Source organism: Pseudopodoces humilis, chromosome 18 (assembly GCF_049639895.1).
Source record: "Pseudopodoces humilis isolate 2021_Gansu_Grassland_sample_001 chromosome 18, ASM4963989v1, whole genome shotgun sequence".
In the NCBI taxonomy this organism is placed as follows: Eukaryota; Metazoa; Chordata; class Aves; order Passeriformes; family Paridae; genus Pseudopodoces; species Pseudopodoces humilis.
This window is the reverse complement of record NC_142217.1, coordinates 16639256-16653434: the sequence shown is the minus strand read 5'-3', so window position 1 is coordinate 16653434 and position 14179 is coordinate 16639256.

Below are 14179 nucleotides of genomic sequence, written 5' to 3'. Positions count from 1 at the left end.
AAAATTCCAGCTTCTCCACAATTCACCCAAACTCTGCCCTTTCAGTTCAATAATCTCAATAGTTTTTCAAATCCTCAGCCATCGAGGGTCATCACGGGAGGCTGCAGAAATTACTTTAATCTCTACTAACTAGTTTTCCCTAAATTAAAGATGGGGAAAACATTTAATTAACCTCTAAGATCTTATTAGTGACTTGTATTTGTCTCTTTAATGAGCTAATTATGAGTTTTGGAGCGCCCTCAGGCCCGGCATTATTCGCAAATCTGCTTTGGCTGTGGTTTCTTCCATCATGCAGCATCCCAAACCTGCATCCCCGAGCTGCTGAGGTGCCTCCTCTCCTCGCTGCTGCTGCTGCCTGGGCACGCTGAGGGAAGCGGGTACCACTTCTGGAATGTTCCATGGGCCGCGTTCCTTTTTCTCCAAGCTCCGGCTGCTTTCACACCCACCCCTGGGGTTTGATCCCGCTCAGCTCTGGGGTCCTGGCACCTCTCTCGAGTCCCTGGAGGTGCGGTTTGTTTCCTGTCCCATGCTCCGGGCTGCAGGGGAGGTCGGACACGTTCCCGTTCATTCCCGGGACAGGCTCCAGGTGCTGCTGGTGCCGCTCCCGGGCGAGCGACAAAAACCGGGATATTGCCAAGGAGGAGTGAGAGGAGACAAAACCGGCACCGCTTGAAATCCCAGAGCCTTGGGGGTGATGGAGCTTTTGTGGGGATGGGCTCGGGTCCCCCGGCTGTGTCCCCCAGGTCCGTGTCCCCCCGGGTCACCGCCCCGCCGGGGATGGGATGTCGAGCGGCTGGAGCCCCTTGTCAGCCTCGCTGGCAGCTCCGCATGATGGACTGCGCTCTGCTTGTTTAGGTTTTGTTTCCAGCCACGACATTCGACCAAATTATTCTCCACGAAGGGCTTTAAAGTTTCCCAAGTGCCTGTGAAAGCCTGGAAACGCTGATAGTGATCCTATTTCTCAGCTGAGTGACTGCATTCAGCGCCAGCCGTATTGATATGCAAAACGTTAAGGGTCCCGGCTCTAAAGATGGTTTCTGTCTGCCCTGTGAAAGGGAACCATACTTTTTTAAAGCCCGGCCCTTTCTAAAGCCGCACAATACCATATAGACTATGCCATTTAAAGCATCTGAAGCGACCCAAAATGTATTGAAAGCTCGCTTTGCAGACTCATTAAGACTACTCAATGGGTTCTGGCAAATACCGTGCCAGGGCTGACCGCACGGATTAAGACTTTTGAAGTGTTACACAAACCCCCTGCTTAAACTAATTGCTGCCCCGCAGCTCACGAGGTCAAGTATTTGTATTCATTGCCTCCGAGAGGAGCCACTTACTGCTCTGTCCAGGTGAAGTCTGCACTTCATTAGATCAAGACAAAAAAAACCAGCTTTGGTAGGAAGGGGATGAAATCTCCCGGCTCCTGCTCTGAGCCAAGCGCAGGCTTAAATCCACCTCGGCGGAGTTCGTGGTGCTTTCAAGAGCTCCAGTGGAGCGATGCGCTCCAAAGAAAGTGTTTCAGTGCGGGATGGTGACAGCAGCCCTGTCCCACTTGTGCTGCCGCGGAGGTTTCAGCTTGAGCAGAGATTCCTTGGAATTCCGAGCGCTCATTGAGCACTTCTCCAGTGGGGCATTTCATTCTCCAGGGTCATGGAATCCTGGAATTGGGTTGGAGGGGCCTTAAAGCCCATCCAGTGCCACCCCATCAAACCTCTCACCATCCCAGGCTGCTCCAAGCCCCGTCCAAGCTGGCCTTGGACAATTCCAGGGATCCAGGGGCAGCCACAGCTCCTCTGGGAGGAATTGCTCTGAAATTCCCACAGAGGCTCAGGGACAGGTGTCACTGCTGGATCTTCCTGCTCAAAACCTCTGGGAATAAAGTTGTAATGAGAGGATGCTGAGCTGTGCTGGTGTTTTCTGGGACAGAGGGAGTTTGGGCAGCTGCTTGCTCAGGAGATGATGGCAAAACACCCCGTGCTTGTGGAGCTGGAAAAATGTCCCTGGAGCACCAGGTTGGTTGGGGAAGAGCCAGAGCAAGAGGATGATGAAGATCCAGCTTCGCAGCCAAGTATGAAATGAAGTTTTCATCCCCATCTCAGTTAACCAAAGTTTCCATTTCTAGACCCAGTTTTGTTTTGAAAATCCAGCTATCCAAAGTTTTGTGGTTCCTGTGCTCTGGGCCTCCCTCTCCATTCCACTTCATAAGCCAGGAAGAGCAGGGCTGGAAAAGCTTTCCAAATTTTTTTTATTTACTCCTTTTTCTGTTATACCAGATTTAGGAGGACAGAAGGGAAAGAACAAAAATAGGGAAGAAAGAAAAAAAAAAAAAAGCTCCAAAAGCAAGAAGTTAAAACTTCCCTGCTTTTGCGTGGGTCTGGAGATGAGGAGAGCAGCAGGGCTGATTTTCAGTCCCACATTTCATCTTGAATGTTTATAACCTGTAACAGGGAAAGTCTTGCTCTTCCCTGGAAATGCCCATCCATCCCCATTCCCCTTCCCTGCTGCCACATGTGTGGCCCCAGCTATCCCACACCACATTCCCCAGGTGAGGCTGCCGGGGAATGGCCCATGGGGGATACAAAAGCTGGGAGGAGGCACTGGAGCTTCCCTGCAGGATTTCCACTCAGGGAGCAGGAGCTGGCACTGCCTGGCAACTGGGGGCTGCTGCCAGGGGTGTTGGGTGTCCTTCCTGCTGTTTTTGGGAGCTGCAGCGGTGTGGTTGTGTGCAGCCATCACGTGCAAATGCCAAATTTGTGCTCCCATTTGAAGCAGCAAGGCGTTGCCTCTCTTAATTAATTTATATCACAAGAATAAAAAGAATAAATTGATGCCTTTCTGGTGGCAGGATTCCCCTGGCAGGAGGTGAGCCCCAGGGAACCCCTCATGGGTATGGGGTAGAGGGGACACATGGGATGGGGCACTGCCACCACTGCTCCTTCCCTGGGGAATGGGCACACATGGGATGGGCAGGAGGAGGGGGATGGCTCGAGCCTTTGGGGCTGGCTCATGGTGATGCCAACAGCTGGTGTTGGAGGAGAGAATGGAGCTGAAAGGGCTGATCCAACCCCGTTTTCCCCAGTTTATGTGGCTGGGAGTGCTGGTGCAGATCACTAAGCCACTGCTGGGAAGGCACAGCCAGCTCTGCCCGAGCACTGCCGTCCAAGCTGGCAGCCACGCCTGGAAATCAACAGCAAGCTAATTTCCCCCCTTTTTCTTTCCTTTTACTCTGAGTTTAAACTTCCATCTGATGGCTGATTGCTGAAGACCCCCCCTGGCAGCCACAGCACGCTGCTGGCAGATGCCAGAGGGAAGGAAAGTGTGAGGGATGGAGGGCAGCGGGAGAGAGGCCGGGAAACTGGGAAACGCTGCTGGTGGGGATAGGAAGGGGGCCTGTGCAACAGCCAGCCTTTAATTAAAGGTCTTTAAAGAACTTTCCCAGCTGGTTAACATTGCCTTGCCATATTGGAGTGGTTTAGGAGGGAGTGACTCTCTTCCTGTCAGCCCTGTGCGTGTGCGATGGCTCCTGGTCCCTCACCCCTTTGGAAAAATGGGGCAGAAAAAAGTGGGTCTGTGCCTTGCTGGAGAGGACAAGGAGAGCCCTGCATCTCCCAAGGGAGAAACTCTTTTTTCTAAGCTGGTTTCTGCACCCAAATGTGTTGAATGCAGCTCTTGCAGCCCCTGGAGCAGCTGGAGGGGGGTGTGTGCCAGTGGCACCAGCACGGGCTGGAGGGGACAGGTGTGTCACCAGCAGCCAAACACTGCTTTGGGAATACCTGGTCCAGCTGGATTGGGAATGCCTGATCCAGCTGCTTTGGGAATGCCTGATCCAGCCCAGGGTGGATATTGGTGACAGGAACCAGCACTGGGCTGTGGGGAGCTCTGAGGGCAAAGCTACACCTGGAGCACTGGAGATCCTGTGTGGCAGCTGTGGGATCCTGGCACAGGGTGCTGGGGGTGCCATGGGGCAGCCAGAGCTCTCCTCTGGAGCTGTCCTGTTCCTCCTGCTGGAATCAACCTGCAGAAATGGGATTTGGAATGGCAGCATCTCCCTCCTGCCAGCTGGGGACAGACAAAAACCTGCACTGAGGTGTTACTGCTGAAACTTCCTGGGGACTTATCCCACCTCTTTTGGCTTTATCTGCTCACCCCAATCCTCCCAGAGCTTTTCCTTCCTCCATCCTGTGCTGGAATTGCCCAAAATCTTCTTGGAGGCAAAAACAGAGCTGCCCACGGGCTGTGAGAGTGGGATGGGGACTCTGGGGTCCTGTCCCTGTTTCACCAGGAGATTTATTGGTGCCCAAAACCTCCTGCTGAGGTTCAGCCTCCAGCTGCATTTGCAGAGGAGGTGATGAAGACCCAGCTCCAAGTGTGCTGGGAGTGTTTTGCTCCCCCTTTTCCAGAAAAACATCCCCTGACTACTGGAGCAGGGAGCATCCCTGCAGTTTGCTCTCCTGCTCCCTTCATCCAAGTTGGGGCTGAGGGTGCACATCTGAGCTCCATCCTCCTCATCCCCCTCCTCCTCTGCATGTCCCAACCTCACCACAGCATTCCCAGCTTGAGGTTCCCCACTCTGTCAGCTCCAAGGACATGGATATTGCTGGGGCTCCCTCTGCTCCCACAGCCTGCTTTTATCTCTGGGAAAAAAAACCCTAATAAAAGCCAAAAGGCAACTTTAATAGTGTAATATTAGAGAGGGCTGGGAGGGAAAGGCTCCTGCCTGGGGCCATGGCACAGCTGGGGTCCCAAGCACGGATCCACACTTCCATTTAGGGATGCTGGGGAAAATGGGGGAAAACCAAATTAAATCAATGTTTGCTAGGCCTGGCTGATGTGTGCTGTGCTCAGAGAGGGGCGAGGCAAGGCTGAGCCTCCTGTTACCTTTAGGACAGGTTATTCTGTGTGAGGAAAGCCCAGCTGTGAGATCCTGGAGCAGCCTGCCCAGGGATGGGCATCCCCCAGCAAGGGGCAAAAATCCAGGCACGGGCTGAAGGAACCGGCGGAAAACATTCCAAGTGCGGAGAGGCTTCGCAATAATTTCCACATTCCGTAATTTTTCTCCAGAGGGGAAGAGAGGCAAGCCTGGAATAATTACCCACACAAGCAGCCATTGAAACGTTCTGTGCTGTGAGTACTGATCACTTACTGTACTTAACAAGACAATTTTGGCTCTCGGCGCATAAAAGCAAGCAGTGATTAAAGCTCTTGTTTGCAGGATCCATGAGCCAAAGCACAAAAGTCTGCTGCTAGATCCAAGTCTGGACTTGGCAAGCGGCTCCTGCGTGGGGAGTGAGCCAAGGTGGAGTTGCTGTGCTGGGGATCCGAGGGGTTTGGGGTGCTGGGGAGTGCTGGTCCCCTCATCCTGCCAGCCCCAGCTGTGTGGGGGTGACTTGTGCTCCCAGCCGTGGCGGTGAGCTGAGATGTTTTGCAGGGAGTGGAAGGTGTTGCAAAGTGTGTGGGGTTGGGAGAGTCTCCTGGGTGGTGGGAAGGAGCAGGTGCTGGGCTGGAAATGGGGTCAGTGGGTGTCTACTTTTTTGTGCTGTTTCTGTAGTCCCAAGCTGCAAAAGTTCTTGAGTTTTAAGCTTAAAGTGCATTTGTTTTCATTTAATTCCACCTGGATGCAGCCTTCCAGGACTGGAGAAGGCTTCAGGGAGGCCTCAGAGCTCATTCCAGGGACCAAAGGAGCTCCAGGAGAGCTGGAGAGGGATTTGGGCTGAGGGATGGAGGGACAGGACACAGGGAATGGTTCCCCACTGCCAGAGGGCAGGGATGGATGGGATATTGGGAAGGAATTCCTGGCTGGGAGGGTGGGGAGGGGCTGGGATGGAATTCCCAGAGAAGCTGTGGCTGTCCCTGGATCCCTGGGAGTGTCCAGGGCAGGTTGGACGGGACATTTGATTTCCCTGTGGAGCAAGAGGGGCCTGGGAAGGTAAAAGGCCCTGGTGTGTGCTGCAAAGTGAGGGGCTTGGCTGGCGGCAGAGCCGCAGGCACCTCGTGCTGCCTGGATTTGGGGATCCCAGCTTCGTGACTCTGGGTTTCCAGGGTGTCTCAGGCTCCAGTTAAACTGAAGGAGCTGTTCCCTGCCGATTGCCCACGGGTAAAAGTGCTGAAAGTGTCCTTTGTGCTGTGCTGGGCACCACCCTGCTCGGCAATGCTGCCCCGAGATGAACTGGCAGCAGCACTGGGGGTGTCACTGCAGCATCTGGGGGATCTCTGATCAGGGGCCTTTTCCCAGCCTGGCTTCGTGGCTGACACGTGAGTTTGATGCCAGGTTATCCCCTCTGGGCAGTGATATTTTGGCAGCAAAGCCCAGAGGAGCTGGCTGGGGTCAGTCAGTCCCACAGGTGCTGAGGTCTCCCCTAAACACAGGCACTGTGCCCTGCAGGGGTGGGCACCCTGGGACACCCAGGGCAGGGTTTGCTGCAGCACAGCCCCTCCTGAGGGGTTTTATTTTACCCCCAGGGTCCTCATGCTGCCGATGTCAGCGGTGCAATAGCTGGAGTGAGTGTCCCAGGATGGAATCCCAGTGTTGATGTCCCTTCGGGGCTCTGCACTGGGCTGCTGGGAGAGCTCTGCCCGGGGTGGGTGAGCACTGCTGGGGCCAGGACATTGGCATAAATCAGCCCTGCTTGGTTCAGAGCAGCTGAGTGATTGAGATCAGGTCAAGATCTGGTTCAGATCTTCCTCTCTGCTCGTTAAGCTCCCGTCCTTGAGGATGGTGTGGGTTCACCTCGGAGGGAAGATAAATGAGTCCCAGTGTAGCAGCACTAAATCCTCAGCCTTGTGCTGAGCCTTCCAGGGCTCTCTGTGCTGCAGGACAGGGGAATCCTTGGGATGGCTGAGAGACCCATCTCTGTATGGAAGCATCATGTAGAGTCCCCTCTGGCCTTTCCCCTGGAAAAAAAACAAGAATTCAGGTGTTCAATAAATTCCACAGGCGTTACCTATGTTAATTGAGTGACTGCTTATCCAGGGCTGTTACTGCTGCCTTCTCCTCAACCATCAAACCAAATCAGGTCCTTGCAGAGAGCTTTTATTTCAAGCCGTGACCTCCTGGCTGTTCTGGAGCGCTGAGGGTGCTGTGGGCATCCAGCTCCTGGTGTGGCTGTGTCCCTTGGCTGCCTCTGCTCCAGCCTGGATGCAGTGGAGCAGTTGTTTTCTGTTAAAGTGCTCCTGGCATGAACTGGGAGCATCCCGCGGTGGGCACAGGTGTCCCCAGGAATGTCCCTGCAGCACTGGCCATGCTGCCAGCCCAGGGCACAGCTGCCACCAGGACCCACCTGGGAGCTGCACTTGGCTTTCTTGGCTTCATTTTAGATGGAAAAGAGCATTTCTGGAGCAGATCTGGCAGCCTTGGAAGGGCCCTGGCAGATGGGCAGCCTTCATCCATGGCCCTGCTCTCTCGGATGAGTTGTGCTTGTTGGAATTATTTACTGCACTGGTCGATAAACACTCTGGGCATTGGGCTGTATTTCATGAACACCACGCTCTCCATGTGCCTGCTGTTATATTTCAAGAGCATAAATAACAGTGGGGCAGCAGCAGAAATTAAAACCAAACACACAGAACGATTTACACCCAGAATTTTTCAACAGAGAAAGGAAGGGAGAAAACCACCCCTGGGCTGTGCCCCTCACTTAAACCTCCCTCCTGCCTTTCCTGGCTGCCGGTGCCTCTGGCTTTGCTCCTGCCTCCAGCTGAGGGGATGTTGGCTGTTTCTGGGAAGCCACCTGCTTTACCCACATTCCCTCGTGTGTGGGGACACGGTCACAGGCCAGCTGGTGCCACGTGCCATCCGAGAGCCCCCCTTGGCACATCCCTCCTGCCCTCGGCGGCGCCACCCTGGTGTTTATTTTCCTAGCCAGGGAAACATCCAGCAGCATGTGCTGCAGTCTCCAGGTTGTTTGTTTTCCTTTAAAATGCAATAGAAATCTAATTAGATGAAAACAAACTCTCCTGAAGAGCGGGGTTATTCAGAGCAGGCAGCCAGGGCTCCGTTCCCTTCCCTCTGGTAGCGTTTAAGCGTTTCCCCCGCATCGGTGATGCAGCCGTTCCTCATAAATCAGAGGAGGTAGGAGCACATTTGCTCCCCTGGCTTTGAAGAGGCGTCAGATCTCCGAACAGAGGCTTCTTGCTGGGTGATCCTCTGGGGCTGGTTCTCATTTCCTTGTAGGAGGTGGGTCTGGAGCCCATTTTGTGCATTTGGGAAGGCTGGCGAGGGGGGAAGGGGGAGGAAAACTAATGACTTTGCTTCGTTGACAAAAAAAAAAAAGCCTCAACACCACGAGCACTGTGCCCCATTAACGTCCCACTGACACAATCATTCACCAGGAAGATGCAGATATTGATTTGGCAGGAACTGCACGTGCTGAGGCTCTGAGGATCCATAAACTGAAAGTGGGCTAACCTGGGGTAAGGCCACGTCATTTCAGGTGTTTCTGTGGCTTTCACCCCTCTGGTGTCACTGCTGGCTTTGCCACATGCCCAGAGCCATGGGGTGGTGGCACTGAGGGCTGTGCTGCTGTTGGTCCTTGGGAAGGGCCTCTGGGCAGGCAGCCTTTGGGGGAGCCACCTCCCAGGGCATGGGGGTGAATGGGGGCACTGGGAAGGGCACTGGCCAAGGGATTGCATCTTGTGCATTTCAACAGATGAAAAACTGCCAAGGTGAGGCACCCAGTGCCCCAGAAATGGAGGTTTCCTGTCCAGTTCTGCCCAGTTTTTATGCCTTGAGGAGAAGGTGTTAATGCACACCAGTGGCACAAGGCATCCACTGCTGTCCCAGCCATGCTCATACCCCTCCCAAATCTCTCCTGTGCCTGCATTATTTGGGAAGAGCTCAGAGATGAGTCCCTGCAGAAGCTTCAGCTCTGTGTTAGAGCCAGGTTGCTTTAAAAAGAAGCATTTCCATCACCTCTGTGGCAGGCTCTGGCTGTGCTGGGCTCTGAGGAGCTGGGCACTCAGGCCAGATACCCTCTGGATTTGGCCTGGCAGACACTTCCACCTGGGAATGGCTCGGGGAGCATCGCTGGCTGCAGCCAGAACCGCTGCGCTCATCCAGGCAGCAAGAAACTCCCTGGAAGAATTTTAAGGAATTCATCTGGCAGGTTTGGAAAGGTAATTGTAAGGCGAAGGTGGAGCTGGAACATTTCTGCTGCGCTGGGCCGTTTGCACTGAGAGGAGCTGGCAGGAGGCGAGCTGCTGAGTGAGGAGCCGGCGCTGCCATATGGAGCTGCTCGCTCACGAAAAGCTCAGCCGGGGCCAGGGCTTGGCAGCCCCGCTGCACAGAGCCCCTGTGTGTGAATAAATGTTACTCCTCGGCGTTACTCGGGGTTGTAGGATCCGGCTGTGGGCAGAAAGAGCCGCGATTTGGCCCCGCTTCAGCACAGAGCGCTCGGGGAGCAGCACAGCAGTGGCAGAGATCTTGTTCTTAAATTCGCTCTCTGCTGGGTCTGAGCTTTCAACTGGCTTGACTTTTGTGTCTTGGATCACCAGTGGAGGCATCGAGTCTGTCTGAGGCAGGAGGTTTGTGGAGGGGAATTTGGGATTTGCTGAGGAAGGTGGCAATGGGGAGGCTGGAACAGGCTGGCAGGGCTGTGTCTTATTTCTGGTGATAAGAACAGGGAAGGGGGAGGAAGAAACTGGCTGGAATTGGAATGTTGGGCATTTCAGAGTGGTAAAGTAAAAAAAAGCCCAACCAAAACTGATTTTAAGCATAAATAGTCTGCAGGAGTTTATAGTCTCAAGGTCCTCCAGAATCTGAGCATGGGAGGTGAGATGAGGAAAGCACGAGGTGCAGGAATGAAGTCATTCTGCTGCTGTTAGATGGGAGATGCATTGGAAGGGAATCAGATTTGAAGTCTGGAAGTCCCAAGCCCACCCCTTGCATCCCAGCCCTGTTCCCTGTTCCCTGCTGCCTCCTTGAAACCATGGGTTTGTGGCTGCCGGTCCCTGGAAGTGCCCAAGGCCAGGCTGGACAGGGCTTGGGGCAAGCTGGGATAGTGGAAGGTGTCTCTGCCCATGGCACTTTGTGAGCTTTAAGATCCCTTCCGACCCGAACCATTCCAGGATTTGTCTGTGAGATGGGATCCTGAGCTGGAGGGGTTTTCACCTGCACAGCGCTGGCTGCTCCTTTGCTCCTGCCCTCATCCTCAGTCGAACTCGAGCTGCAGTGGAGCTCCATCAGGGACACATTTGGCCTCCAGCCTCCTCACACAAGCCCAATTCCCCCTTTCCTTCCATAAACAGGGAGTTCAGTGCATCAGGGAGCTCTGTGACTCGGGACAGCGACCGTGTGGGAGAGCTCCAGAAAGGAAATGCTAATGGAGAGCGAGACAAGAGCAAATCCAACAGGACAGAGGAAACCCTTGTTAGATGTGGGCCGAGCCAGTGGGTCTGGAGGTAGTTAGAGCACAGCACACAGCAGTCTGTAATATTTTATTCCAGGGATATATATTTCCGGGACAAGTTGTTAGATTGACCTCTAGCGTTCATTTTCTTAAGGGAGAATTTTGCGATCCAGTCCTGTTTTGATCAATTCTCGTACCTTTGCACTTTGAACGGGCTTTCAGGGGAGGTTTTGTTTTTCTAATGGATAAACCCTCCAAATGTCAGTGTGGGTCTGCAGGAGTTTGCTAACGAGCTGCCTGACAGGCAGCCAGGAGGGCTGTGGAAATGTTTACACACGATTCCCTCGGAAGGGCTGGATGCAGTCCTGGCTCTCGGAGGCAGCGGGAGCCCTGCCACCACCAGGCCAGGGCCAAATGCTCAGCCAGGAGATCAAAGGTGGATTTGTGCTGGAAAGTTTAGCTTGGATGGGCCCTTTGGATTTCTCTGCTGTTCCCTTCACTGTTCTGTGGTGAGGAAAAAATTTGGTTTACTCTAATATCCCAGTTTTCTTTTACAGCCAACTCCATATGTCTTTGGGAATTGTATCCTAAGTTTTCCTCCATGCAGGGATCAAGTCTTAGGCTTGGTTGGAAACTGAAGCAACTGGAGGTTGGAAGGGTTTTTCCCAGTATTGTCATTGGGAGATGCTCATCCCATGTGTCCTAATTGGTACTGCTCAGCCTCATGTGTCTCCAGCTGAAATCCAGATATAATTTGGGTTTGGTTTAATGGATTTGAATGGCTGGAAGTGTCTGAATAGCAGCCAACAATGCTAAATATCTTCTTTTCTTCCCCCCTCAATGCATTCTTCCTCTGTGTCAGGGAGCTGTCACTAAAACTATTTTTAATTGTTGTGTGTTTTAATTCATGATGTTTTGTTGGAAAATATTCATCACTTGTTTGCTCAGAGAGAGAGAGGAGGAAATTCTGGTCTCAGGGAAAGTGATGAAAATCCAAGTCACTTCACTGAGCTCACATTATTTTGGAATTATGTGCAGGAAAAGTTATTCTCTATAGCCTGAAGGCTCTAAAAAGAAGAATTTTGAATTTCTGTAGTCTCAGTCAAGTTAAACAGCAGACTGAAGGCTTTAAATCTTGGGCAATCAAAGCCTGAGCTTCAAAAAAGTGAGAAAATTGAAGAGAAAAAGCCTTGTGCCAGTACTTTCAAGCAGTGAGTTCCTATATGGGCATCTTACTCTGCTTTTTTGGAAGGAAAGCAACACAGGTTAGTTCTGGGATAAGTTTATTTGCTAATTATTCACTGAAAATAAGCTGACTGCTTAGTAATGATCCAGAAGGGCTCAGATTTGAGCTGAAATTGGGCTGTCACTCTTCCCTGGCACCTCAGGGCAGCAGATTTTGGTGCAGGGGCTGGTGGTGATGGCTCCTGTTCCTCTCCGGGTTGTGCCTCATCCTTTTCGTGACATTCCTGCTCCACCACTGCTGCAGAAGGGATTAATTAGTGATGGAATCATGAGGAAATGAGCTCGCTGATGAGCAGGCACCCAAACACTGCCCGGGAGGGAGGGAGGGGAGCGGTGCAGCGCCAGGCTTCAGCCCTGGGAATGTCATTCCCTCCCTGCCCATGAGAAGAGCAGCCACAGAGATTTACACCTTAAAAAAATAGCTTGCTTTTATTTTTTATTTTTGTCTTTGCCAGAAATGGAGCTTTTCTTGTGCAGAGAGAGCTGTTGGCATTCCCAGCAGAGCCCTTGGCACGTAGTTCTGTTTGCTCACACCCATTTTGGGGTCTGAGCTCCCTGCAGGCTCCTGCTGCTGCCACCTGCGTGCACCAGCCTCAGGCCTTGGCATCTTCCCTGGCTCCAAGAAGGCAGAATTATCCCAGATGAGGTGGGAACCAGCCATGGGTCAGGCTAATTTTACAGCAAGGCTGCGGGTTGTTGTGTTTTTCCATGCTGCAGGTACTGGTGGTGCTGCTCAGAGCGAGGAAACTCCACTGAAACAGCGCTGGGATGGACAGGGGAGAAGCAGGCTGGAGTGAGAGCTGAACAAAGACCTGGAGAAATTGAGATTAAATATCCCTAAACACACACCGAGCACCTGTTGGCTGCATCAGCACCTGCATTGCTGCTGAAGATGTCCATCGCTACTCCCGAGGCTCTGCCATTCAGGTATCAGCCAAAAACACCCAACACTGAGCACTTGCAATAATCTGCTGCTTTTAATGCATTCAGTCAGGCCAATTACATAAAATTACACGTCTGCCCTCTCCATTTTACCAGTTCTTTAGGTCCTAAGGATGTATAAATATTCAATGAGCCCTCTCAGTAAACGCTGCGGGCAGCGGAAAATGCACAGAGCAAATATTTTTATATTGCTCTGGTTTTGGAAATGATTTCTGAAATGTCCCTGCTAGTGCTGGACTTTCTTCCCCTGAACTGCAAAGTGTACTGATAGTCACTTAACAAATCGCTAAAGTGAATTACGAAATGGCATTTGCACTCCTTGACCATGCCAATGAGTGTAATTTAAATAAATCTATTCACGAATAGAGGCCTAATTAGCAGGGACTGGGCAATTTGCAGCCGTGTATGGGAAGGCTCTGCCAATCACAGGCTCAATCGGCAGAGTGGCAAGTGCCGCTGAAGTGCTGCAGAATTAAAAATCACTTGGAGCTTTCAGGGATCAAGCACTAGATCAGAAAAACACTGAATTAACACTCTTGCTCTCCCGCGGGAGCTGGTTCTGCGTGGCACGTGGATTTTAGGAAACCTCTTCTGGCCTTTCTCTCACCTCTGTTTTCCCAGTTGTCAAAGGGAGATAACGATGCTGATCTCTTTTTGAGACCGCTTTGAGGTCAGCTGAGGAGGAAAGCAGGATACAAGTTGAGCAACATTTGTTTCTGCAGATGCTCTCCAGTGCTTGTATTAAGAATTCCTGACTGGGAGAATCAGCTGGCATCATAAACCAGCGGGATAAAGGCAGGTTAGACATTTGTTGGATATAAACACAAAAAAATAGGTGTTACTTGTTTGCAGTAAGCACAGAAGTCCCTGGCTGTCCCTGAGGTGCCATGTGCTGTATGAATGGCAGAATTCACAGTGTCACCTGAGACAGGTATGCCCATCAAAGAGTCCTCGGCTCAGTATCTGCAAGTCACAAATTCAGCATCTAATCAGACATCTCAGACGGAAAGAGCTGCAGTCCCGCTTTGTCCCCTGCCTTTGTGCACCCTGTCACGATGGTCCTGATAACGTCTTCCCAGCAGCAGCTATCCTGGGAAAGTAAAAAGCAGCTCTTTTTCCCCCTCCAAATGTACATTGAAAATAGGAATGGAAGCGGACCACAAAGCAAACCTTTCCCGGTGATTATGGGGAGGCGAGGAGAGACACAACAGCACCCTTGTTCTGGTGGCTTTGAAATGGAACAAAGGCCTGGAGGGGACACGGCAGAGTCAGGTTTCACCTGCCCTTTGTGCCTGTGGGAGAAAAGCAGCTCCACCTGGACAAAACCCACTGGAAGTGGGGACCTACCCATGCCCAAGATGCCGGTGGGTTCTGCAAGGCTCCGCTGCAGCAGGTGCTTGTGTCCCACCAGAACCTTGCTGAGATACTGGACCAGCTCAAGCCCTGCAAGCCCCTGGGCTGGAGTTCTGATTTGTCACCTTCTCCAGCAGTGGACACCCCACAGGTCTCATCCCAGGGATTTTTTATTTTCCCCTGTTTTACATTGCAGTCATGGCTGTAAGAATGAGAGTTGTACATTTGCCAGCATTTCCCAGCCAGTATCCAGGTTCTCCTTCCCATTTGATTAGGATCCTATCAGCAGGCTCATTATC